This window comes from Drosophila sechellia, unplaced genomic scaffold (assembly GCF_004382195.2).
Source record: "Drosophila sechellia strain sech25 unplaced genomic scaffold, ASM438219v1 U_53, whole genome shotgun sequence".
NCBI lineage: Eukaryota > Metazoa > Arthropoda > Insecta > Diptera > Drosophilidae > Drosophila > Drosophila sechellia.
The window spans coordinates 1-25,000 of NW_022611328.1; the positions used below are offsets into that span (position 1 = coordinate 1).

General features: G+C 44.0%; 1 non-coding gene and 3 pseudogenes across 1 annotated transcript; all 4 read right to left on the reverse strand.

The window, feature by feature from the left end:
* Positions 1 to 2,617, reverse strand: LOC116803339 (annotated as a pseudogene; the record flags this gene model as incomplete).
* Positions 2,618 to 3,005: 388 nt separating this feature from the next.
* LOC116803341 lies at positions 3,006 to 3,180 on the reverse strand (annotated as a pseudogene).
* Positions 3,181 to 3,863: 683 nt separating this feature from the next.
* On the reverse strand, positions 3,864 to 5,857 carry LOC116803343. Its single transcript, XR_004363568.1, has one exon. It is a non-coding gene; the product is annotated as a small subunit ribosomal RNA (ribosomal RNA).
* Positions 5,858 to 22,760: 16,903 nt separating this feature from the next.
* Positions 22,761 to 25,000, reverse strand: part of LOC116803338 — a 2,748-nt pseudogene continuing 508 nt past the window's right edge.

Consider the following 25,000-nt stretch of genomic DNA (forward strand, 5'->3'; position numbering starts at 1 on the left):
ATATACTCCCGCCGTTGACCCGCGCTTACTTGAATTCTTCACTTTGACATTCAGAGCACGGGCAGAAATCACATTGTGTCAACACCCGCTAGGGCCATCACAATGCTTTGTTTTAATTAGACAGTCGGATTCCCCAAGTCCGTGCCAGTTCTGAATTGATTGTTAATTGATAATCGTTATAATTGATAAGAACTAATTGGTTTAACCCAAATAGTATTCTTAAAAATTTTAGCAAGAAAGTTCCACAATTGGCTACGTAACTAAACTATCCGGGAACAAGTAACTAACATAAATGCTAGAAACTCTATTTACCCAGAACGAGCACATAAACCATGTTATTGTTTCCCAATCAAGCCCGACTATCTCAATCTTCAGAGCCAATCCTTATCCCGAAGTTACGGATCTAATTTGCCGACTTCCCTTACCTACATTATTCTATCGACTAGAGACTCTTCACCTTGGAGACCAGCTGCGGATATTGGTACGGCCTGTTGAGAAGTTTGCGTGTCCCCACCATAAATTTTCAAGGTCCGAGGAGAAAATATCGACACAACAGTATATGTCATGCTCTTCTAGCCCATCTACCATATCTCTCTGCGAAAGACTTCCATGGTAGTACGGCTATAAAACAGAAAAGAAAACTCTTCCGATATCTCTCGACGGCTTCTTTATGGTCGTTCCTGTTGCCAGGATGAGCACGAGGCCCATATTTAATAACAAACGGATACTCAACAGGTTACGGAATTGGAACCGTATTCCCTTTCGTTCAAAATTATTCAAGTGTATTATATTCGCTTTGTTTATATAGTTAGGCATTTTTGTTTTACTTGAAAATTTTCGGCTTTCGCCTTGAACTTAGGACCGACTAACTCGTGATCAACCACTGTTCACACGAAACCCTTCTCCACTTCAGTCCTCCAAGGTCTCATTCGATTATTTGCTACTACCACCAAGATCTGTACCAATGGCAGCTCCATGCAGGCTTACGCCAAACACTTCTACGCATACCATTGTACCTTCCTACTCACTAAAGTTTCAAAATTTATATCACAAGTAATATAAATCATCTACTTTAGCGGTAATGTATAGGTATACAACTTAAGCGCCATCCATTTTAAGGGCTAGTTGCTTCGGCAGGTGAGTTGTTACACACTCCTTAGCGGATTTCGACTTCCATGATCACCGTCCTGCTGTTTTAAGCAACCAACGCCTTTCATGGTATCTGCATGAGTTGTTAATTTGGGCACCGTAACATTACGTTTGGTTCATCCCACAGCGCCAGTTCTGCTTACCAAAAGTGGCCCACTGGGCACATTATATCATAACCTTGAACTTCATATCAAGAAAGTTAAGGTTCTTACCCATTTAAAGTTTGAGAATAGGTTAAGATCGTTTCGACCCTAAGGCCTCTAATCATTCGCTTTACCAGATAAGATTATTTTATATAATATTAAAATGCACCAGCTATCCTGAGGGAAACTTCGGAAGGAACCAGCTACTAGATGGTTCGATTGGTCTTTCGCCCCTATACTCAATTCTGACAATCGATTTGCACGTCAGAACTGTTTCGGTCTTCCATCAGGGTTCCCCTGACTTCAACCTGATCAAGTATAGTTCACCATCTTTCGGGTCACAGCATATATGCTCAAGGTACGTTCCAGTTAGAGGCATAAATAATATAAATATACATTATACATAACTATATAGAACGCCCCGGGATTGTGTTAATTAGCTATAAATAGCTAAAAAACTAATCCCATTATTAGTCAAGTTAATTACGCTATTAGGTTTACATCCCAATAACTTGCACATATGTTAGACTCCTTGGTCCGTGTTTCAAGACGGGTCCCGAAGGTATCCTGAATCTTTCGCATTGTTAATCATACAAGAGCATATAATAAACACAAAAATCAATGATAATTATGCCATTATATAATTCCGAAAAATTAACGCTCTGTAATAATATAATCTATCAGCACTTTATCAATTAATAACATTTATTCTGTGTTAAAATGCAAGCAATTTAATTGGAATAACTATAAGTTATATTTTATGATAAATTTGGGATATGCTAATAGATTACAATGTCCTTATATGGAAAAAATGCACATTATTCTTAATAATATTATTTAAATATTACAATTTAATGATGAATTTTCCATAACGGATATTCAGGTTCATCGGGCTTAACCTCTAAGCAGTTTCACGTACTGTTTAACTCTCTATTCAGAGTTCTTTCAACTTTCCCTCACGGTACTTGTTTACTATCGGTCTCATGGTTATATTTAGTTTTAGATGGAGTTTACCACCCACTTAGTGCTGCACTATCAAGCAACACGACTCTTTGGAAACATCATCTAGCAATCATTAACGTTATACGGGCCTGGCACCCTCTATGGGTAAATGGCCTCATTTAAGAAGGACTTAAATCATTAATTCTCATACTAGAATATTGACGCTCCATACACTGCATCTCACATTTGCCATATAGACAAAGTGACTTAGTGCTGAACTGTTTTCTTTTCGCTCGCCGCTACTAAGAAATCCTTGTTAGTTTCTTTTCCTCCCTAATTAATATGCTTAAATTCAGGGGGTAGTCCCATATGAGTTGAGGTTGTATAATAACTATATTTTGCCATAAATTCTTTATATATAAATGATAAAACAATCAATTAAATTCGTTATAAATAGTTCCAATAGTTCTTGTAAGCAAAGTCATTTTATCCATTTAACGAACCAACGAAGAATAATAACAAAACCAAGATTTTTCTTTTTCCGAATATTAATAAGAGACAATTCTAGATGAAAAATATTTCAATTTTTTATGCTAGACATTTCTCAGTATTATTTGATTGAAAAAGAAAATATTTCTCTTCGTTTTTCACATTCAAATGTGAGATAATGTTTTTCATTTCTTTTTAATATTATGAATAAATCATTATTTAATCCAATAATATACATATGCTTATAAAAAATTTATAAACAACTTAATTAGCATAGTCTTACAACCCTCAACCATATGTAGTCCAAGCAGCACTATAAATTAATTAAGTACATAACAGCATGGACTGCGATATGCGTTCAAATGTCGATGTTCATGTGTCTGCAGTTCACACGATGACGCACAGTTTGCTGCGTTCTTCATCGACCCATGAGCCGAGTGATCCACCGCTTAGAGTTTTATAATTCAATTTTATATAATGTCAATATTGTTTTTATTGAAAGAAATTAAAAATACACCATTTTACTGGCATATATCAATTCCTTCAATAAATTTATTTTTATACCCTAAATAAATGTTGCGAAATGTCTTAGTTTCATATAGCATTATGTATCATAATAATCTGGTTATGGTTTGCTATTTTGGGTGACACATACTGCAAAATTTATATAAACATTAACCTGATGGATGACAGGTACAAACATTGTATATTTTAGGTTGTTGCATTAGCCAACGTATGCTCATAACATAGATGAACATACATATTCGCAACGCGTGTATATTATGGTCCATATACACACACACTTATTTTGATTACCACACATTCAAAATTATTTTTATTTTAATTCGACTTCTACTTTCGAATTTAGTTTAGTTTCTTCGATTTCCATTTTCGAGAATTTGTTTTTATAGGAAACGCCGTTGTTGTAGTAAGTACTGCCACAAATACGCACAGCAACATTAATAATGTTAAAGTCTTTTTATGAGGTTGCCAAGCCCCACATATAAAATAAAAGCCATCTTCATTTATTTTGACTTTAACTTTTGATTCCGTGGAATCATTTTGTAATATTTTTATTTTGGTAAATTGTATTTATTTGTATTATAACAAATATTTATTAACGATAAGGATATTATACAATAATGATCCTTCCGCAGGTTCACCTACGGAAACCTTGTTACGACTTTTACTTCCTCTAAATAATCAAGTTCGGTCAACTTTTGCGAAACAACCGTAACACGCAAGGCGTCACAGTGATCACGTCCGGAGACCTCACTAAATAATTCAATCGGTAGTAGCGACGGCGGTGTGTACAAAGGGCAGGGACGTAATCAATGCGAGTTAATGACTCACACTTACTGGGAATTCCAAGTTCATGTGAACAGTTTCAGTTCACAATCCCAAGCATGAAAGTGGTTCAGCGGTTTACCCGGACCTCTCGGTCTAGGAAATACACGTTGATACTTTCATTGTAGCGCGCGTGCAGCCCAGGACATCTAAGGGCATCACAGACCTGTTATTGCTCAATCTCATTATTGCTAGACGCAATTTGTCCATTTAAGAAGCTAGTGTCCTTATAATGGGACAAACCAACAGGTACGGCTCCACTTACATAAACACATTCAAACACAATAAACATTTTACTGCCACCATGAATGAAGGCTACATAAGCTTCAGCACCATAATCCTGAAGATATCTATTTAATATATTTGAGTCTCGTTCGTTATCGGAATTAACCAGACAAATCACTCCACGAACTAAGAACGGCCATGCACCACCACCCATAGATTCGAGAAAGAGCTATCAATCTGTCTTACACACTTATGTTCGGACCTGGTAAGTTTTCCCGTGTTGAGTCAAATTAAGCCGCAGGCTCCACTCCTGGTGGTGCCCTTCCGTCAATTCCTTTAAGTTTCAGCTTTGCAACCATACTTCCCCCGGAGCCCAAAAGCTTTGGTTTCCCGGGAAGCGACTGAGAGAGCCATAAAAGTAGCTACACCCAATTGCTAGCTGGCATCGTTTATGGTTAGAACTAGGGCGGTATCTGATCGCCTTCGAACCTCTAACTTTCGTTCTTGATTAATGAAAACATCTTTGGCAAATGCTTTCGCTTAAGTTAGTCTTACGACGGTCCAAGAATTTCACCTCTCGCGTCGTAATACTAATGCCCCCAAACTGCTTCTATTAATCATTACCTCTTGATCTGAAAACCAATGAAAGCAGAACAGAGGTCTTATTTCATTATCCCATGCACAGAATATTCAGGCATTTGAAGCCTGCTTTAAGCACTCTAATTTGTTCAAAGTAATAGTACCGGCCCACAATAACACTCGTTTAAGAGCACTAGTGCAGGTTTTTAAATAGGAGGAACATATGAAAAAATACAAGTATTTAATCACATATAAGAACTCCACCGGTAATACGCTTACATACATAAAGGTATAGTACTAACCACAATTGTAAGTTGTACTACCCGTATGAAGCACAAGTTCAACTACGAACGTTTTAACCGCAACAACTTTAATATACGCTATTGGAGCTGGAATTACCGCGGCTGCTGGCACCAGACTTGCCCTCCAATTGGTCCTTGTTAAAGGATTTAAAGTGTACTCATTCCAATTACAGGGCCTCGGATATGAGTCCTGTATTGTTATTTTTCGTCACTACCTCCCCGAGCTGGGAGTGGGTAATTTACGCGCCTGCTGCCTTCCTTAGATGTGGTAGCCGTTTCTCAGGCTCCCTCTCCGGAATCGAACCCTGATTCCCCGTTACCCGTTGCAACCATGGTAGTCCTAGATACTACCATCAAAAGTTGATAGGGCAGACATTTGAAAGATCTGTCGTCGGTACAAGACCATACGATCTGCATGTTATCTAGAGTTCAACCAATATAACGATCTTGCGATCGCTTGGTTTTAGCCTAATAAAAGCACATGTCCCATAAGGTTCATGTTTTAATTGCATGTATTAGCTCTAGAATTACCACAGTTATCCAAGTAACTGTTAACGATCTAAGGAACCATAACTGATATAATGAGCCTTTTGCGGTTTCACTTTTAATTCGTGTGTACTTAGACATGCATGGCTTAATCTTTGAGACAAGCATATAACTACTGGCAGGATCAACCAGAATAATGTTTTTCCTTCATATTCCATTCATATTTTTTGAATCGAAATAAGCAATATAATAGATATATAGATTTTTCACTTTATATAATTCCATGATTTTTATTATATTGAATAAAATTCAATATTTCGCCTTTGGGTAAAATTTTAAATATATAAATATAAGTAAAAAATCTATTCGATTACGGCCATTTTTATATAGCATTCGTAATCCATATTTTCATTTTTAATTTATACTTGTTTTACCAATATAACAAGAATTTCATATAATTATTGTAATATATATGTTTCTATAATTTTATCTTTTTATATATACATATTTCATTATAAAATATCATTTTATTTCCAACATACATAATTATTGTATCCACACATGTACAATTTTTGTTTAACCAATATAAATATTAAGTTAAATCATTTGCATTTTGAAGATAAATTTAAAATTTATCTCTTTTCATATATCTCTCTGGTAATATATAACATAAAACCAAGCGCATATGATAATATTTCCACATTTAATATATAATTTTATATTTCTTTCATAAGAATCCATATTTGTATTATACCGTAACGATATAATAATCCAACTATACGGCAGGTAATAAATTAATATTTGCCTGCCTCCAAAAATTAACGATAATATATGGAAACGATTTGTTATTCTATATATAATAGAAACTTGACTTTTGTTTCAACGATATTATCTAAAAAGCGTATATTCCTATTATCCGCGGAGCCAAGTCCCGTGTTCTATAGAACTGAGAAACAAATTTGTACGGATAATAATATACTTTATTTTATGTAACCAATATAAACATAATCCGAAATAAATATTTCGAATAATGCGGGAGGTCGGCAACCACTGCCTACCTATAGTAGTTTTTGAACCCGCTGTCCTCAAAGCGGGTATTTTCAATTCCGTTTGCCATCCAACATACGGTCTATTCTCTTATATATTAAGAGATTATAGGAACATTTCATTTTTTTTCCATTATTCATATATAATATGATTATTTTTTTTTTTATACATATAATAAATATTAATTTTTATATGTTTATTATTTAATTTACTCATATAATTGCCAAATTCATATGAATACATAAGTTTTGAACAATATGAGAGGTCGGCAACCACTGCCTACCTATAGTAGTTTTTGAACCCTCTGTCGTAATTCCGGTCGTTTACACTACTATACCCTCTCACTATAATGGCTTTTCTCTATAATACTAAGAGAATATGGGAATATCTCAGCATTTTTTCCCATATACATATAATAATTAACCATTTTCATATGTATATTATTTAATTTAATCATATAATTGCCAAAATCATATGAATACATAAGTTTTGAACAATATGAGAGGTCGGCAACCACTGCCTACCTATAGTAGTTTTTGAACCCTCTGTCGTAATTCCGGTCGTTTACACTACTATACCCTCTCACTATAATGGATTTTCTCTATAATACTAAGAGAATGTGGGAATATTTCAGCATTTTTTCCCTTATACATATAATAATTAATCATTTTCATATGTATATTATTTAATTTACTCATACAATTGCCAAAATCATATGAATACATAAGTTTTGAACAATATGAGAGGTCGGCAACCACTGCCTACCTATAGTAGTTTTTGAACCCTCTGTCGTAATTCCGGTCGTTTACACTACTATACCCTCTCACTTAAATGGCTTTTCTCTATAATACTAAGAGAATATGGGAATATCTCAGCATTTTTTCCCATATACATATAATAATTAACCATTTTCATATGTATATTATTTAATTTAATCATATAATTGCCAAAATCATATGAATACATAAGTTTTGAACAATATGAGAGGTCGGCAACCACTGCCTACCTATAGTAGTTTTTGAACCCTCTGTCGTAATTCCGGTCGTTTACACTACTATACCCTCTCACTATAATGGATTTTCTCTATAATACTAAGAGAATGTGGGAATATTTCAGCATTTTTTCCCTTATACATATAATAATTAATCATTTTCATATGTATATTATTTAATTTACTCATACAATTGCCAAAATCATATGAATACATAAGTTTTGAACAATATGAGAGGTCGGCAACCACTGCCTACCTATAGTAGTTTTTGAACCCTCTGTCGTAATTCCGGTGGTTTACACTACTATACCCTCTCACTTAAATGGCTTTTCTCTATAATACTAAGAGAATATGGGAATATCTCTGCATTTTTTCCCATATACATATAATAATTAATCATTTTCGTATGTATATTATTTAATTTACTCATACAATTGCCAAAATCATATGAATACATAAGTTTTGAACAATATGAGAGGTCGGCAACCACTGCCTACCTATAGTAGTTTTTGAACCCTCTGTCGTAATTCCGGTCGTTTACACTACTATACCCTCTCACTTAAATGGCTTTTCTCTATAATACTAAGAGAATATGGGAATATCTCTGCATTTTTTCCCATATACATATAATAATTAACCATTTTCATATGTATATTATTTAATTTAATCATATAATTGCCAAAATCATATGAATACATAAGTTTTGAACAATATGAGAGGTCGGCAACCACTGCCTACCTATAGTAGTTTTTGAACCCTCTGTCGTAATTCCGGTCGTTTACACTACTATACCCTCTCACTATAATGGATTTTCTCTATAATACTAAGAGAATGTGGGAATATTTCAGCATTTTTTCCCTTATACATATAATAATTAATCATTTTCATATGTATATTATTTAATTTACTCATACAATTGCCAAAATCATATGAATACATAAGTTTTGAACAATATGAGAGGTCGGCAACCACTGCCTACCTATAGTAGTTTTTGAACCCTCTGTCGTAATTCCGGTCGTTTACACTACTATACCCTCTCACTTAAATGGCTTTTCTCTATAATACTAAGAGAATATGGGAATATCTTAGCATTTTTTCCCATATACATATAATAATTAACCATTTTCATATGTATATTTTTAATTTACTCATATAATTGCCAAAATCATATAAATACATAAGTTTGAACAATATCAGAGGTCGGCAACGGTCTTTCCTCTATAATACTAAGATAATATGGGAATATTTCATCATTTTTTCCCTTATACATATAATAATTAATCATTTTCATATGTATATTATTTAATTTACTCGTATAATTGTCAAAATCCTATGAACACATAAGAGAATACAATATGAGAGGTCGGCGCAACCATAATATAGTAGTTGATGACGAGGTGTTTGGCAACTTGACACAATCCATTAAAGTCTTTATATTAATTATATGAAAGGGACAATATCATATGCGTCACTAAATTGATGACGAGGTGTTTGGCAACTTGATACAATTCTTTAAAGTCTTTATATCAAAAATTATATGATAGGGACAATATCATATGCGTCACTAAATTGATGACGAGGTGTTTGGCAACTTGACACAATTCATTAGAGTCTGTATATTAATTATATGATAGGGACAATATCATATGCGTCACTAAATTGATGACGAGGTGTTTGGCAACTTGATACAATTCTTTAAAGTCTTTATATCAAAAATTATATAATAAGGACAATATCATATGCGTCACTAAATTGATGACGAGGTGTTTGGCAACTTGACACAATCCATTAAAGTCTTTATATTAATTATATGATAGGGACAATATCATATGCGTCACTAAATTGATGACGAGGTGTTTGGCAACTTGATACAATTCTTTAAAGTCTATATATCAAAAATTATATGATAGGGACAATATCATATGCGTCACTAAATTGATGACGAGGTGTTTGGCAACTTGACACAATTCATTAAAGTCTGTATATTAATTATATGATAGGGACAATATCATATGCGTCACTAAATTGATGACGAGGTGTTTGGCAACTTGATACAATTCTTTAAAGTCTTTATATCAAAAATTATATGATAAGGACAATATCATATGCGTCACTAAATTGATGACGAGGTGTTTGGCAACTTGACACAATCCATTAAAGTCTTTATATTAATTATATGATAGGGACAATATCATATGCGTCACTAAATTGATGACGAGGTGTTTGGCAACTTGATACAATTCTTTAAAGTCTTTATATCAAAAATTATATGATAAGGACAATATCATATGCGTCACTAAATTGATGACGAGGTGTTTGGCAACTTGACACAATTCATTAAAGTCTTTATATTAATTATATGATAGGGACAATATCATATGCGTCACTAAATTGATGACGAGGTGTTTGGCAACTTGACACAATCCATTAAAGTCTTTATATTAATTATATGATAGGGACAATATCATATGCGTCACTAAATTGATGACGAGGTGTTTGGCAACTTGATTCAATTCTTTAAAGTCTTTATATCAAAAATTATATGATAAGGACAATATCATATGCGTCACTAAATTGATGACGAGGTGTTTGGCAACTTGACACAATTCATTAAAGTCTGTATATTAATTATATGATAGGGACAATATCATATGCGTCACTAAATTGATGACGAGGTGTTTGGCAACTTGATACAATTCTTTAAAGTCTTTATATCAAAAATTATATGATAGGGACAATATCATATGCGTCACTAAATTGATGACGAGGTGTTTGGCAACTTGACACAATTCATTAAAGTCTTTATATTAATTATATGATAGGGACAATATCATATGCGTCACTAAATTGATGACGAGGTGTTTGGCAACTTGACACAATCCATTAAAGTCTTTATATTAATTATATGATAGGGACAATATCATATGCGTCACTAAATTGATGACGAGGTGTTTGGCTACAGGAAAAAATCATTTATTTATCGAATCATCAAGCAAAGGATAAGCTTCAGTGGATCGCAGTATGGCAGCTGCTCAACCACTTACAACACCTTGCCTGTTACAAAAGTCGTTTACAATTGATTCTAGGCTTTGTCATTGTATTAAATAATGCTTTTATATGTAACTAGCGCGGCATCAGGTGATCGAAGATCCTCCTAATTTACTATGTTACAAATTACATTGGCATCACATCCATTGTCGTTTATAAAATAAATTATAAACTTTAAATGGTTTAGAAGCCATACAATGCAAATTGCCCCTTATTTATCATTGCAGTCCAGCACGGATACGACCTTAGAGGCGTTCAGGCATAATCCAACGGACGTAGCGTCATACCACTGTTCGCTCGAACAAGTATTGTGCCATTGGTCCGTACCTGCGGTTCCTCTCGTACTACGCAGGAATGCTGTCGCAACAACGTTTTGTCATTAGTAGGGTAAAACTAACCTGTCTCACGACGGTCTAAACCCAGCTCACGTTCCCTTGCATGGGTGAACAATCCAACGCTTGGTGAATTTTGCTTCACAATGATAGGAAGAGCCGACATCGAAGGATCAAAAAGCGACGTCGCTATGAACGCTTGGCCGCCACAAGCCAGTTATCCCTATGGTAACTTTTCTGACACCTCTTGTTAAAAACTCTTTAAACCAAAAGGATCGATAGGCCGAGCTTTTGCTGTCCCTGTGTGTACTGAACACCGAGATCAAGTCAGCATTTGCCCTTTTGCTCTATGTGTGGTTTCTGTCCGCACTGAGCTGGCCTTGGGACACCTCCGTTATTATTTGAGAGATGTACCGCCCCAGTCAAACTCCCTACCTGGCAATGTCCTTGAATTGGATCATACCTGAGTAATTGGAGTTATACCAAATTTTCAAATCAAAAATACATAAATGCATCGTTTTATTAAAGAATTTGTTTGCGATTATATAACAAACTCGTGATACTTTGATCAAGAAGCTTGCATCAAAACCCAATACCATAAGATATAATAAATATATCCGTATAATGGCTAGGAAATGATACACGTTCCATTTAATCAAGTAAGTAAGGAAACAATAAGAGTAGTGGTATTTCATTGACGATACCAAACCGAGGTCTAATATCTCCCACTTATTCTACACCTCTTATGTCTCCTTACACTGCCAGATTAGAGTCAAGCTCAAAAGGGTCTTCTTTCCCCGCTAATTATTCCAAGCCCGTTCCCTTGGCTGTGGTTTCGCTAGATAGTAGATAGGGACAGTGACTTTCGGACCTCTCCGAACTTGTTTTACGTGGCGTGTTCCACACTGAAGGGATTACAACCACGACACCCTGAACACCCACAAGTGGTGCATGTATCAACATGGTGCATGAGTCTGGATACGCCAGACAAACGTCCCGGACTGGAAGCTATAGCTATGTACATAGCGACCACCCCGGTAGCAATTCGAGTACTTGCTTGCCGGGCAAGCACTCCCCCTTGCTGAGGAGCGAGATCTACCTAAAATCTCTACTGATCTCTGGGTCACAGCACCCGAGTTTTGCGCAACTAGCACCGTAACTCAAACGTCGAACACGAAGGCTCTACCCGCGATATGGGTATCAACCACAGCCACCACGATACTCCCACCAGGGGGCCTACCTCAATGTGCTGTCTTGGAGCAGCACAACCCGTGGTACCGAAAGAGAGGCTCGGTGGGCCTCCTCCTTTTGCTCCGACAAGCATGGTTAGAGGAACCAGTCGCTATATTAGTCGCCTCTTACGACAAGCAATAGCGGGCTGTGGAAGTATTCTCGCCCGCTAACCACACGGCGAAGTTTTGGGCTAAATACCCCTCCTCCTACGGAACACCTCGTCCGCAAACGCTGCCAGCCGTTGAATCCTCTGCTGATCTTCCAGGATTCTATTGAAGGTCCAGTTTTCGCCAAGGCGCTGCACTCCAAGTCCATCGAGGTTTCGCAAATCTGCATATAGAGGACAAGCGCACAATATGTGCATCCAGTCCTCATATGGATCACCACAAGCGCAAGCAGTGGTATCGCTGAGGGCTCTCCCTTGCAAAAATGCGTTAAACGACCCGTGACCTGTCAGCAGGAAAGACGTCCTCATCGAGAATCCAAAGCTTGGATCTCGATAGGCGAGAGTGACGTATGGGATGAACTTGTGCGTCACCCGTCCTGGTTCGCTGTCGTCATCCCATCTGTTTTGCCAATTCTGCAGCAAGCACTCCTCTAGGCGAGTCTTCCTCTGCTTCCAGCTTAGACACGTAGTGTCCTCGCCGTATAGCCAGTCGTTCTCCTCCAGCGGGTATCCACGCTTCAGCTTGTACTTGACCGCTAAAAACTTAGCAGCCAAGTCAAGCGGGGGAGCTCCGCCAAGTACCTGCAGTGCCACTGTGGACACTGTTCGGCATACCGAAAGGCATCCAAGCAGGATTAGCCTCTGGCAGGAGGCTAGTCGTCTCCGGGCGGCTACCTGTTCGGCGGTGTCATACCATACCGGGGCACCAAACAGCACACAAGGTGCCATGAGTCCGTCATATATGGTCCGCCTGGCTCGAGGACTGAAGCCCCAGTCGGCTCGAAGCACACGCGCCAATGCTCCAACGACTCCGGTCATCCGCTGGCGAAGCGAAGCTATGTGCGTGAGGAATTTCATTCCTTCACTGACCGTGATGCCAAGGTACCGACAGCTACGCACATACGGAAGGTTCGCTCCAGCAAACCTCACCGTAGGCGCACGTCTCAAGGCACCTTTCAGCAGCATTATTACCGTCTTGCTGGTCGAGACGGTAACGCCAACTTCCGCTCCCCACGCTTCTACGATGGACATCAGCTCTGCACCTTTTTCCTCTAGCTCAGCTCGGGAATTTCCCTCGACGAGAAGCAGCAAGTCATCCGCGTATGCACTCAGCTGGCAATACGGCTGGAGACGCTGAAGCAGTACATCCATCAGTATGTCCCAGATAAATGGGCCACTGATTGACCCCTGCGGGCAGCCTCTAGTTACCGGTACATCCACAGTACCGGAACTGCTTCGGATCACTGCTCTTCGGCCGGAGAAAAAGCTCTGCCACAAGCCCATCTCCCGGCATCCCAAGTCGGCTAGTCGGCGGAGTGCAGCACTCCATTCGACGTTGTCGAATGCTCCTTTGAAGTCCACGAATGTGCCGAGCACGTATTGCGCCGGGCTGGCACAAACACTGCTCTTCACGTGCCTCCAAGCATCCTCCACACATCGTCCTTGGCGAAATCCAAATTGCCATCTGCAGCCTTCCGGAAGAACTTCTCTCACACGATTCACCATGATGGCCTCGAGCACCTTACCAAAGACTGGTAGCAAGCATATTCCTCTATATGAGGAGGGCTCACATTTGTCCTTATCTGGCCCTTTGAGCAGCGAGACAACTCGTGGGCACTTCCACTCAGCGGGAAAGTATCCTAATCGGATGCATCGGGAAAACAACGATGCAAGGTGCTCGGGTATGGCGCGCCAGACTGCCTTGCAGATAGTGCCATTAATGCCGTCCAAGCCGGGAGAGCGCCTGCTCTTCAACCGGGCAACACATGCATCAACCTCGAATACTTCGAGGGCCGGTGGGACTTCCTCCGCGATGGCAGTCGGTGCTTCGGACTCCGCAACTGGGAAGAAATTGCGGAGGAGCACTCGTGCACAGTCACCCCAATCGGTGATCATCTCGCCATTCACGCGGAGGCACCCAATCTCCGTGCACTTCCTGCGGCCTCGGCAAATCTTATAGACGCGCCCCCATGGGTCGTCGGCATGATCTCCCACGAAGCGTTTCCACTCATCCATTTTCGCCCTCCAAATGAGCTTCTTGTAGTTGGCTGAGGCCCGCCTCAGGTCGACCAATACACGCTCTATTGCGGCATCATCATCATGACGCCTTCCATTTTGAAGTAGGCGACGAAGTCTCCGGACTTCGCGCCTTGCATCACAGAGGTCGGCAGTCCACCAACGTGCTCTCCTGCTGGGCAATCGGATGGACTTTCTTCCCAGCGCAATATCACATACATTATGTACTATACTGCGCAGGGTCGAAACTTGCTGGTCCAACGGCGACTCTGAGAAGTTTTCCGGAAGTTCGGCTGCTCTACTCACCATTTCCTCCTTGAACAATCGCCAACGTGCATTGGAGAAGTTCCAGGACGGCACAGGAGCTATGCTCTCAACTGCGCGCGCGGTAGTTGGTTCGGCCACAACAGTAATGATGTTGTGGTCACTCAATTCCCACTCGTCCACTCTCCACTCATATGTGGCCCACATAGATGCTGCCTCATTGACGATTGTCACGTCGATATCGCTTGTAGCTCTGTAATTATCGAACGTGTACACCTCTGTTGACTGGTTTAGGGCGGCGACTCTTGCCTCCAGCATCCACTCTGACAGCAGCTCACCCCGTCTGTAGTTAGCTTGCCCCTCGGCATGACGAGAGAGTTTGCTAAGCCACATGGGGGACACTGCATTCGCGTCGAGGCCCAGGATTGCGGGGGTTCTGCTGGCCTGCAGCAGGACCGCATCCATGTACCGGATGTACGGTTCCAGAGGTGCATCATACTGGCAGTATGCGGCGCAAAGGAAGATTGAGCCAAAACTCCCTTTCACGACCAGACATACGCCATAATCTGTGGTGAGGGTCTCCACTGGCATACAGATGGCTTCCTGGTGATCCACTAGGATGGCTGCCTTCCCTCGCCGATCGATGAAAATTCTCATTCCTTCAGGCAGCACATCCATTCCGTCCCCGTCGAGATACGGCTCCTGCACCAGCGCGAACATAGACTCCGATCTCCTGAGTCGGACTCCGAGCTCGATGGTCGCAGCTCGGCCTCGGCCACAGTTCGCTTGGATGAAGCTAAACATTAGTGTCTAGCTTGCACCCTCGCCAGCAACGCCCCGTATATCGGGCAAACGCTCGAGAGCATGTAATGCCCCGAGGGTTGCCCTCTGTGGCGGCAGTTCCGGCAGTCCACCGGGTTTTGGCACTTTGCCGCAGTGTGGCCTTGTTGCCCGCACTGGCGACAGACACTATCCTTCTGCCGGCATTCGCTGACCTTGTGGTCGAAACCCACACATCTGTGGCAGGCGTATGTGCGGACCTGTGACCGGCATCGGAATGAGAACCACTTGATGTAGACACGACCTACATCAAGCTTCGCCATCGCCCGGTCGTCAACCTCCAGCGTCACATTTACTGTGGCGCCGTCAGCTACCGACCACGCCTTGGTCACCAGGTGCACTGACTTCTTAAACTGGGCCAGATTCATTTCGCTGTCGAAGTTGTTTTCGTGGAGCTCCTTCATAAACTCCTCAGGGCCGATAGCTGTGTCGACGTCATATACGACGACCTTCGGCTTCTCGGCCGCATTCCGTGCCACATTTAGGCCAACCTCGGCGAATCTTTTTGAAGCGACCACCTTCTGCAGCTCTCCCACCGAAGGAGTGCGAATGATCGCACCACCACCTCGACGGAGCTCACGGACCTCGTGTACTCTGACTCCGAGAGAGGGTGCAACCATCGTTCGCACCTTTTCCGCTATGTCTTTCCCCGATAGCGCAGGGTCGTCGCACTTCACCACCGCTGACCACGTCTCGCGGACCTTGGTAGTCCGCGGGGCAGCGATGGGTGCAACCTGCTGCATCTGGGGAGCATTGGCGGCCGTATTTTTCAACAGATTCAACGACGGCGGCGGCGGTGGCGGCATAGCAAGCCGCGTCTCCAGCTCTCCGCACCGGAGCATTAGCGCCAACACCAGCTCATCGTAGCGGCTGATAGCATATGAGAGCTCTTCCGTGTCCACTTCTCCTAGTCTGCGGAAGCTGCTTCTCACCATGCGCTGTGTGGCCGACAGCTCTGCCATCATGGCTGCTTGCCCAGCACGGGCGGCAGCGGTGGCGGCAGTGGCAGTGGTGGCAACAATTTTAGCAGCAGTGAAAACGGCGGAGGCAGCAGTGTGGTCGGCAGCAGGGGCAGCAGTAGGATCAGCAGCGGTGGCAGCAGCGTGGGGGGGGCAGCATCAATGGCAGCGTTCTCCGTAGCCGCCCGGGCGTCCTCCAGCGACGAAAACGGCTCCTCCAGTACCCCAACGGGTTCTGGCACTCCATTCGATGCCAGGGCAACCAATTTCGCCTGCGTTGGCGCCGAGCTCTTAGATGCCAGATGGCTTCTGCGCCTGCCTCGTCTGGACTTCATCGAGGCACTACTTCCGCTCAAGGCACTCGCGCTGCTGTCGCTCTCCATCGGCATAAATACGATGGTGGCTCCACCTACCGTCGACGCCAGCAACCGTATGCTCGTTTACTCGCTGACAAAAGGTAGTTGCTCTGGAACTCGAGCTCCACCTATCGGTAGAGTCTGGTAGCACTAAAACTCTCCCTAGACACAAACCTTAGCAGTGACTCCCACCAATAAGCTTTGTGACAGCTGATCAAAAAGCTTACTCGAAAAACTTACTCGTAAGTTCGCCTTCAGCACGTGCTAAGTGGAAAATTCCCAACAATTAATTGTTAATTACTTCCAAACCGCTTGTTTATAACACACGAAAATTAGCACACGACTTTCGCGGAGCACTAATTCACCGATTTTATTACTTTCCAAACACGGAAAACCAAGTTCTTCGCAATCTGTACACGAGCGCAACGAAAACACGTCCGTCGTTAATCCATTCATGCGCGTCACTGACAGGGAATAGGGACAGTGACTTTCGGACCTCTCCGAACTTGTTTTACGTGGCGTGTTCCACACTGAAGGGATTACAACCACGACACCCTGAACACCCACAAGTGGTGCATGTATCAACATGGTGCATGAGTCTGGATACGCCAGACAAACGTCCCGGACTGGAAGCTATAGCTATGTACATAGCGACCACCCCGGTAGCAATTCGAGTACTTGCTTGCCGGGCAAGCACTCCCCCTTGCTGAGGAGCGAGATCTACCTAAAATCTCTACTGATCTCTGGGTCACAGCACCCGAGTTTTGCGCAACTAGCACCGTAACTCAAACGTCGAACACGAAGGCTCTACCCGCGATATGGGTATCAACCACAGCCACCACGATACTCCCACCAGGGGGCCTACCTCAATGTGCTGTCTTGGAGCAGCACAACCCGTGGTACCGAAAGAGAGGCTCGGTGGGCCTCCTCCTTTTGCTCCGACAAGCATGGTTAGAGGAACCAGTCGCTATATTAGTCGCCTCTTACGACAAGCAATAGCGGGCTGTGGAAGTATTCTCGCCCGCTAACCACACGGCGAAGTTTTGGGCTAAATACCCCTCCTCCTACGGAACACCTCGTCCGCAAACGCTGCCAGCCGTTGAATCCTCTGCTGATCTTCCAGGATTCTATTGAAGGTCCAGTTTTCGCCAAGGCGCTGCACTCCAAGTCCATCGAGGTTTCGCAAATCTGCATATAGAGGACAAGCGCACAATATGTGCATCCAGTCCTCATATGGATCACCACAAGCGCAAGCAGTGGTATCGCTGAGGGCTCTCCCTTGCAAAAATGCGTTAAACGACCCGTGACCTGTCAGCAGGAAAGACGTCCTCATCGAGAATCCAAAGCTTGGATCTCGATAGGCGAGAGTGACGTATGGGATGAACTTGTGCGTCACCCGTCCTGGTTCGCTGTCGTCATCCCATCTGTTTTGCCAATTCTGCAGCAAGCACTCCTCTAGGCGAGTCTTCCTCTGCTTCCAGCTTAGACACGTAGTGTCCTCGCCGTATAGCCAGTCGTTCTCCTCCAGCGGGTATCCACGCTTCAGCTTGTACTTGACCGCTAAAAACTTAGCAGCCAAGTCAAGCGGGGGAGCTCCGCCAAGTACCTGCAGTGCCACTGTGGACACTGTTCGGCATACCGAAAGGCATCCAAGCAGGATTAGCCTCTGGCAGGAGGCTAGTCGTCTCCGGGCGGCTACCTGTTCGGCGGTGTCATACCATACCGGGGCACCAAACAGCACACAAGGTGCCATGAGTCCGTCATATATGGTCCGCCTGGCTCGAGGACTGAAGCCCCAGTCGGCTCGAAGCACACGCGCCAATGCTCCAACGACTCCGGTCATCCGCTGGCGAAGCGAAGCTATGTGCGTGAGGAATTTCATTCCTTCACTGACCGTGATGCCAAGGTACCGACAGCTACGCACATACGGAAGGTTCGCTCCAGCAAACCTCACCGTAGGCGCACGTCTCAAGGCACCTTTCAGCAGCATTATTACCGTCTTGCTGGTCGAGACGGTAACGCCAACTTCCGCTCCCCACGCTTCTACGATGGACATCAGCTCTGCACCTTTTTCCTCTAGCTCAGCTCGGGAATTTCCCTCGACGAGAAGCAGCAAGTCATCCGCGTATGCACTCAGCTGGCAATACGGCTGGAGACGCTGAAGCAGTACATCCATCAGTATGTCCCAGATAAATGGGCCACTGATTGACCCCTGCGGGCAGCCTCTAGTTACCGGTACATCCACAGTACCGGAACTGCTTCGGATCACTGCTCTTCGGCCGGAGAAAAAGCTCTGCCACAAGCCCATCTCCCGGCATCCCAAGTCGGCTAGTCGGCGGAGTGCAGCACTCCATTCGACGTTGTCGAATGCTCCTTTGAAGTCCACGAATGTGCCGAGCACGTATTGCGCCGGGCTGGCACAAACACTGCTCTTCACGTGCCTCCAAGCATCCTCCACACATCGTCCTTGGCGAAATCCAAATTGCCATCTGCAGCCTTCCGGAAGAACTTCTCTCACACGATTCACCATGATGGCCTCGAGCACCTTACCAAAGACTGGTAGCAAGCATATTCCTCTATATGAGGAGGGCTCACATTTGTCCTTATCTGGCCCTTTGAGCAGCGAGACAACTCGTGGGCACTTCCACTCAGCGGGAAAGTATCCTAATCGGATGCATCGGGAAAACAACGATGCAAGGTGCTCGGGTATGGCGCGCCAGACTGCCTTGCAGATAGTGCCATTAATGCCGTCCAAGCCGGGAGAGCGCCTGCTCTTCAACCGGGCAACACATGCATCAACCTCGAATACTTCGAGGGCCGGTGGGACTTCCTCCGCGATGGCAGTCGGTGCTTCGGACTCCGCAACTGGGAAGAAATTGCGGAGGAGCACTCGTGCACAGTCACCCCAATCGGTGATCATCTCGCCATTCACGCGGAGGCACCCAATCTCCGTGCACTTCCTGCGGCCTCGGCAAATCTTATAGACGCGCCCCCATGGGTCGTCGGCATGATCTCCCACGAAGCGTTTCCACTCATCCATTTTCGCCCTCCAAATGAGCTTCTTGTAGTTGGCTGAGGCCCGCCTCAGGTCGACCAATACACGCTCTATTGCGGCATCATCATCATGACGCCTTCCATTTTGAAGTAGGCGACGAAGTCTCCGGACTTCGCGCCTTGCATCACAGAGGTCGGCAGTCCACCAACGTGCTCTCCTGCTGGGCAATCGGATGGACTTTCTTCCCAGCGCAATATCACATACATTATGTACTATACTGCGCAGGGTCGAAACTTGCTGGTCCAACGGCGACTCTGAGAAGTTTTCCGGAAGTTCGGCTGCTCTACTCACCATTTCCTCCTTGAACAATCGCCAACGTGCATTGGAGAAGTTCCAGGACGGCACAGGAGCTATGCTCTCAACTGCGCGCGCGGTAGTTGGTTCGGCCACAACAGTAATGATGTTGTGGTCACTCAATTCCCACTCGTCCACTCTCCACTCATATGTGGCCCACATAGATGCTGCCTCATTGACGATTGTCACGTCGATATCGCTTGTAGCTCTGTAATTATCGAACGTGTACACCTCTGTTGACTGGTTTAGGGCGGCGACTCTTGCCTCCAGCATCCACTCTGACAGCAGCTCACCCCGTCTGTAGTTAGCTTGCCCCTCGGCATGACGAGAGAGTTTGCTAAGCCACATGGGGGACACTGCATTCGCGTCGAGGCCCAGGATTGCGGGGGTTCTGCTGGCCTGCAGCAGGACCGCATCCATGTACCGGATGTACGGTTCCAGAGGTGCATCATACTGGCAGTATGCGGCGCAAAGGAAGATTGAGCCAAAACTCCCTTTCACGACCAGACATACGCCATAATCTGTGGTGAGGGTCTCCACTGGCATACAGATGGCTTCCTGGTGATCCACTAGGATGGCTGCCTTCCCTCGCCGATCGATGAAAATTCTCATTCCTTCAGGCAGCACATCCATTCCGTCCCCGCCGAGATACGGCTCCTGCACCAGCGCGAACATAGACTCCGATCTCCTGAGTCGGACTCCGAGCTCGATGGTCGCAGCTCGGCCTCGGCCACAGTTCGCTTGGATGAAGCTAAACATTAGTGTCTAGCTTGCACCCTCGCCAGCAACGCCCCGTATATCGGGCAAACGCTCGAGAGCATGTAATGCCCCGAGGGTTGCCCTCTGTGGCGGCAGTTCCGGCAGTCCACCGGGTTTTGGCACTTTGCCGCAGTGTGGCCTTGTTGCCCGCACTGGCGACAGACACTATCCTTCTGCCGGCATTCGCTGACCTTGTGGTCGAAACCCACACATCTGTGGCAGGCGTATGTGCGGACCTGTGACCGGCATCGGAATGAGAACCACTTGATGTAGACACGACCTACATCAAGCTTCGCCATCGCCCGGTCGTCAACCTCCAGCGTCACATTTACTGTGGCGCCGTCAGCTACCGACCACGCCTTGGTCACCAGGTGCACTGACTTCTTAAACTGGGCCAGATTCATTTCGCTGTCGAAGTTGTTTTCGTGGAGCTCCTTCATAAACTCCTCAGGGCCGATAGCTGTGTCGACGTCATATACGACGACCTTCGGCTTCTCGGCCGCATTCCGTGCCACATTTAGGCCAACCTCGGCGAATCTTTTTGAAGCGACCACCTTCTGCAGCTCTCCCACCGAAGGAGTGCGAATGATCGCACCACCACCTCGACGGAGCTCACGGACCTCGTGTACTCTGACTCCGAGAGAGGGTGCAACCATCGTTCGCACCTTTTCCGCTATGTCTTTCCCCGATAGCGCAGGGTCGTCGCACTTCACCACCGCTGACCACGTCTCGCGGACCTTGGTAGTCCGCGGGGCAGCGATGGGTGCAACCTGCTGCATCTGGGGAGCATTGGCGACCGTATTTTTCAACAGATTCAACGACGGCGGCGGCGGTGGCGGCATAGCAAGCCGCGTCTCCAGCTCTCCGCACCGGAGCATTAGCGCCAACACCAGCTCATCGTAGCGGCTGATAGCATATGAGAGCTCTTCCGTGTCCACTTCTCCTAGTCTGCGGAAGCTGCTTCTCACCATGCGCTGTGTGGCCGACAGCTCTGCCATCATGGCTGCTTGCCCAGCACGGGCGGCAGCGGTGGCGGCAGTGGCAGTGGTGGCAACAATTTTAGCAGCAGTGAAAACGGCGGAGGCAGCAGCGTTGTCGGCAGCAGGGGCAGCAGTAGGATCAGCAGCGGTGGCAGCAGCGTGGGGGGGGGCAGCATCAATGGCAGCGTTCTCCGTAGCCGCCCGGGCGTCCTCCAGCGACGAAAACGGCTCCTCCAGTACCCCAACGGGTTCTGGCACTCCATTCGATGCCAGGGCAACCAATTTCGCCTGCGTTGGCGCCGAGCTCTTAGATGCCAGATGGCTTCTGCGCCTGCCTCGTCTGGACTTCATCGAGGCACTACTTCCGCTCAAGGCACTCGCGCTGCTGTCGCTCTCCATCGGCATAAATACGATGGTGGCTCCACCTACCGTCGACGCCAGCAACCGTATGCTCGTTTACTCGCTGACAAAAGGTAGTTGCTCTGGAACTCGAGCTCCACCTATCGGTAGAGTCTGGTAGCACTAAAACTCTCCCTAGACACAAACCTTAGCAGTGACTCCCACCAATAAGCTTTGTGACAGCTGATCAAAAAGCTTACTCGAAAAACTTACTCGTAAGTTCGCCTTCAGCACGTGCTAAGTGGAAAATTCCCAACAATTAATTGTTAATTACTTCCAAACCGCTTGTTTATAACACACGAAAATTAGCACACGACTTTCGCGGAGCACTAATTCACCGATTTTATTACTTTCCAAACACGGAAAACCAAGTTCTTCGCAATCTGTACACGAGCGCAACGAAAACACGTCCGTCGTTAATCCATTCATGCGCGTCACTAATTAGATGACGAGGCATTTGGCTACCTTAAGAGAGTCATAGTTACTCCCGCCGTTGACCCGCGCTTACTTGAATTTCTTCACTTTGACATTCAGAGCACTGGGCAGAAATCACATTGTGTCAACACCCGCTAGGGCCATCACAATGCTTTGTTTTAATTAGACAGTCGGATTCCCCAAGTCCGTGCCAGTTCTGAATTGATTGTTAATTGATAATCGTTATAATTGATAAGAACTAATTGGTTTAACCCAAATAGTATTCTTAAAAATTTTAGCAAGAAAGTTCCACAATTGGCTACGTAACTAAACTATCCGGGGAACAAGTAACTAACATAAATGCTAGAAACTCTATTTACCCAGAACGAGCACATAAACCATGTTATTGTTTCCCAATCAAGCCCGACTATCTCAATCTTCAGAGCCAATCCTTATCCCGAAGTTACGGATCTAATTTGCCGACTTCCCTTACCTACATTATTCTATCGACTAGAGACTCTTCACCTTGGAGACCAGCTGCGGATATTGGTACGGCCTGTTGAGAAGTTTGCGTGTCCCCACCATAAATTTTCAAGGTCCGAGGAGAAAATATCGACACAACAGTATATGTCATGCTCTTCTAGCCCATCTACCATATCTCTCTGCGAAAGACTTCCATGGTAGTACGGCTATAAAACAGAAAAGAAAACTCTTCCGATATCTCTCGACGGCTTCTTTATGGTCGTTCCTGTTGCCAGGATGAGCACGAGGCCCATATTTAATAACAAACGGATACTCAACAGGTTACGGAATTGGAACCGTATTCCCTTTCGTTCAAAATTATTCAAGTGTATTATATTCGCTTTGTTTATATAGTTAGGCATTTTTGTTTTACTTGAAAATTTTCGGCTTTCGCCTTGAACTTAGGACCGACTAACTCGTGATCAACCACTGTTCACACGAAACCCTTCTCCACTTCAGTCCTCCAAGGTCTCATTCGATTATTTGCTACTACCACCAAGATCTGTACCAATGGCAGCTCCATGCAGGCTTACGCCAAACACTTCTACGCATACCATTGTACCTTCCTACTCACTAAAGTTTCAAAATTTATATCACAAGTAATATAAATCATCTACTTTAGCGGTAATGTATAGGTATACAACTTAAGCGCCATCCATTTTAAGGGCTAGTTGCTTCGGCAGGTGAGTTGTTACACACTCCTTAGCGGATTTCGACTTCCATGATCACCGTCCTGCTGTTTTAAGCAACCAACGCCTTTCATGGTATCTGCATGAGTTGTTAATTTGGGCACCGTAACATTACGTTTGGTTCATCCCACAGCGCCAGTTCTGCTTACCAAAAGTGGCCCACTGGGCACATTATATCATAACCTTGAACTTCATATCAAGAAAGTTAAGGTTCTTACCCATTTAAAGTTTGAGAATAGGTTAAGATCGTTTCGACCCTAAGGCCTCTAATCATTCGCTTTACCAGATAAGATTATTTTATATAATATTAAAATGCACCAGCTATCCTGAGGGAAACTTCGGAAGGAACCAGCTACTAGATGGTTCGATTGGTCTTTCGCCCCTATACTCAATTCTGACAATCGATTTGCACGTCAGAACTGTTTCGGTCTTCCATCAGGGTTTCCCCTGACTTCAACCTGATCAAGTATAGTTCACCATCTTTCGGGTCACAGCATATATGCTCAAGGTACGTTCCAGTTAGAGGCATAAATAATATAAATATACATTATACATAACTATATAGAACGCCCCGGGATTGTGTTAATTAGCTATAAATAGCTAAAAAACTAATCCCATTATTAGTCAAGTTAATTACGCTATTAGGTTTACATCCCAATAACTTGCACATATGTTAGACTCCTTGGTCCGTGTTTCAAGACGGGTCCCGAAGGTATCCTGAATCTTTCGCATTGTTAATCATACAAGAGCATATAATAAACACAAAAATCAATGATAATTATGCCATTATATAATTCCGAAAAATTAACGCTCTGTAATAATATAAATCTATCAGCACTTTATCAAATTAATAACATTTATTCTGTGTTAAAATGCAAGCAATTTAATTGGAATAAACTATAAGTTATATTTTATGATAAATTTGGGATATGCTAATAGATTACAATGTCCTTATATGGAAAAAATGCACATTA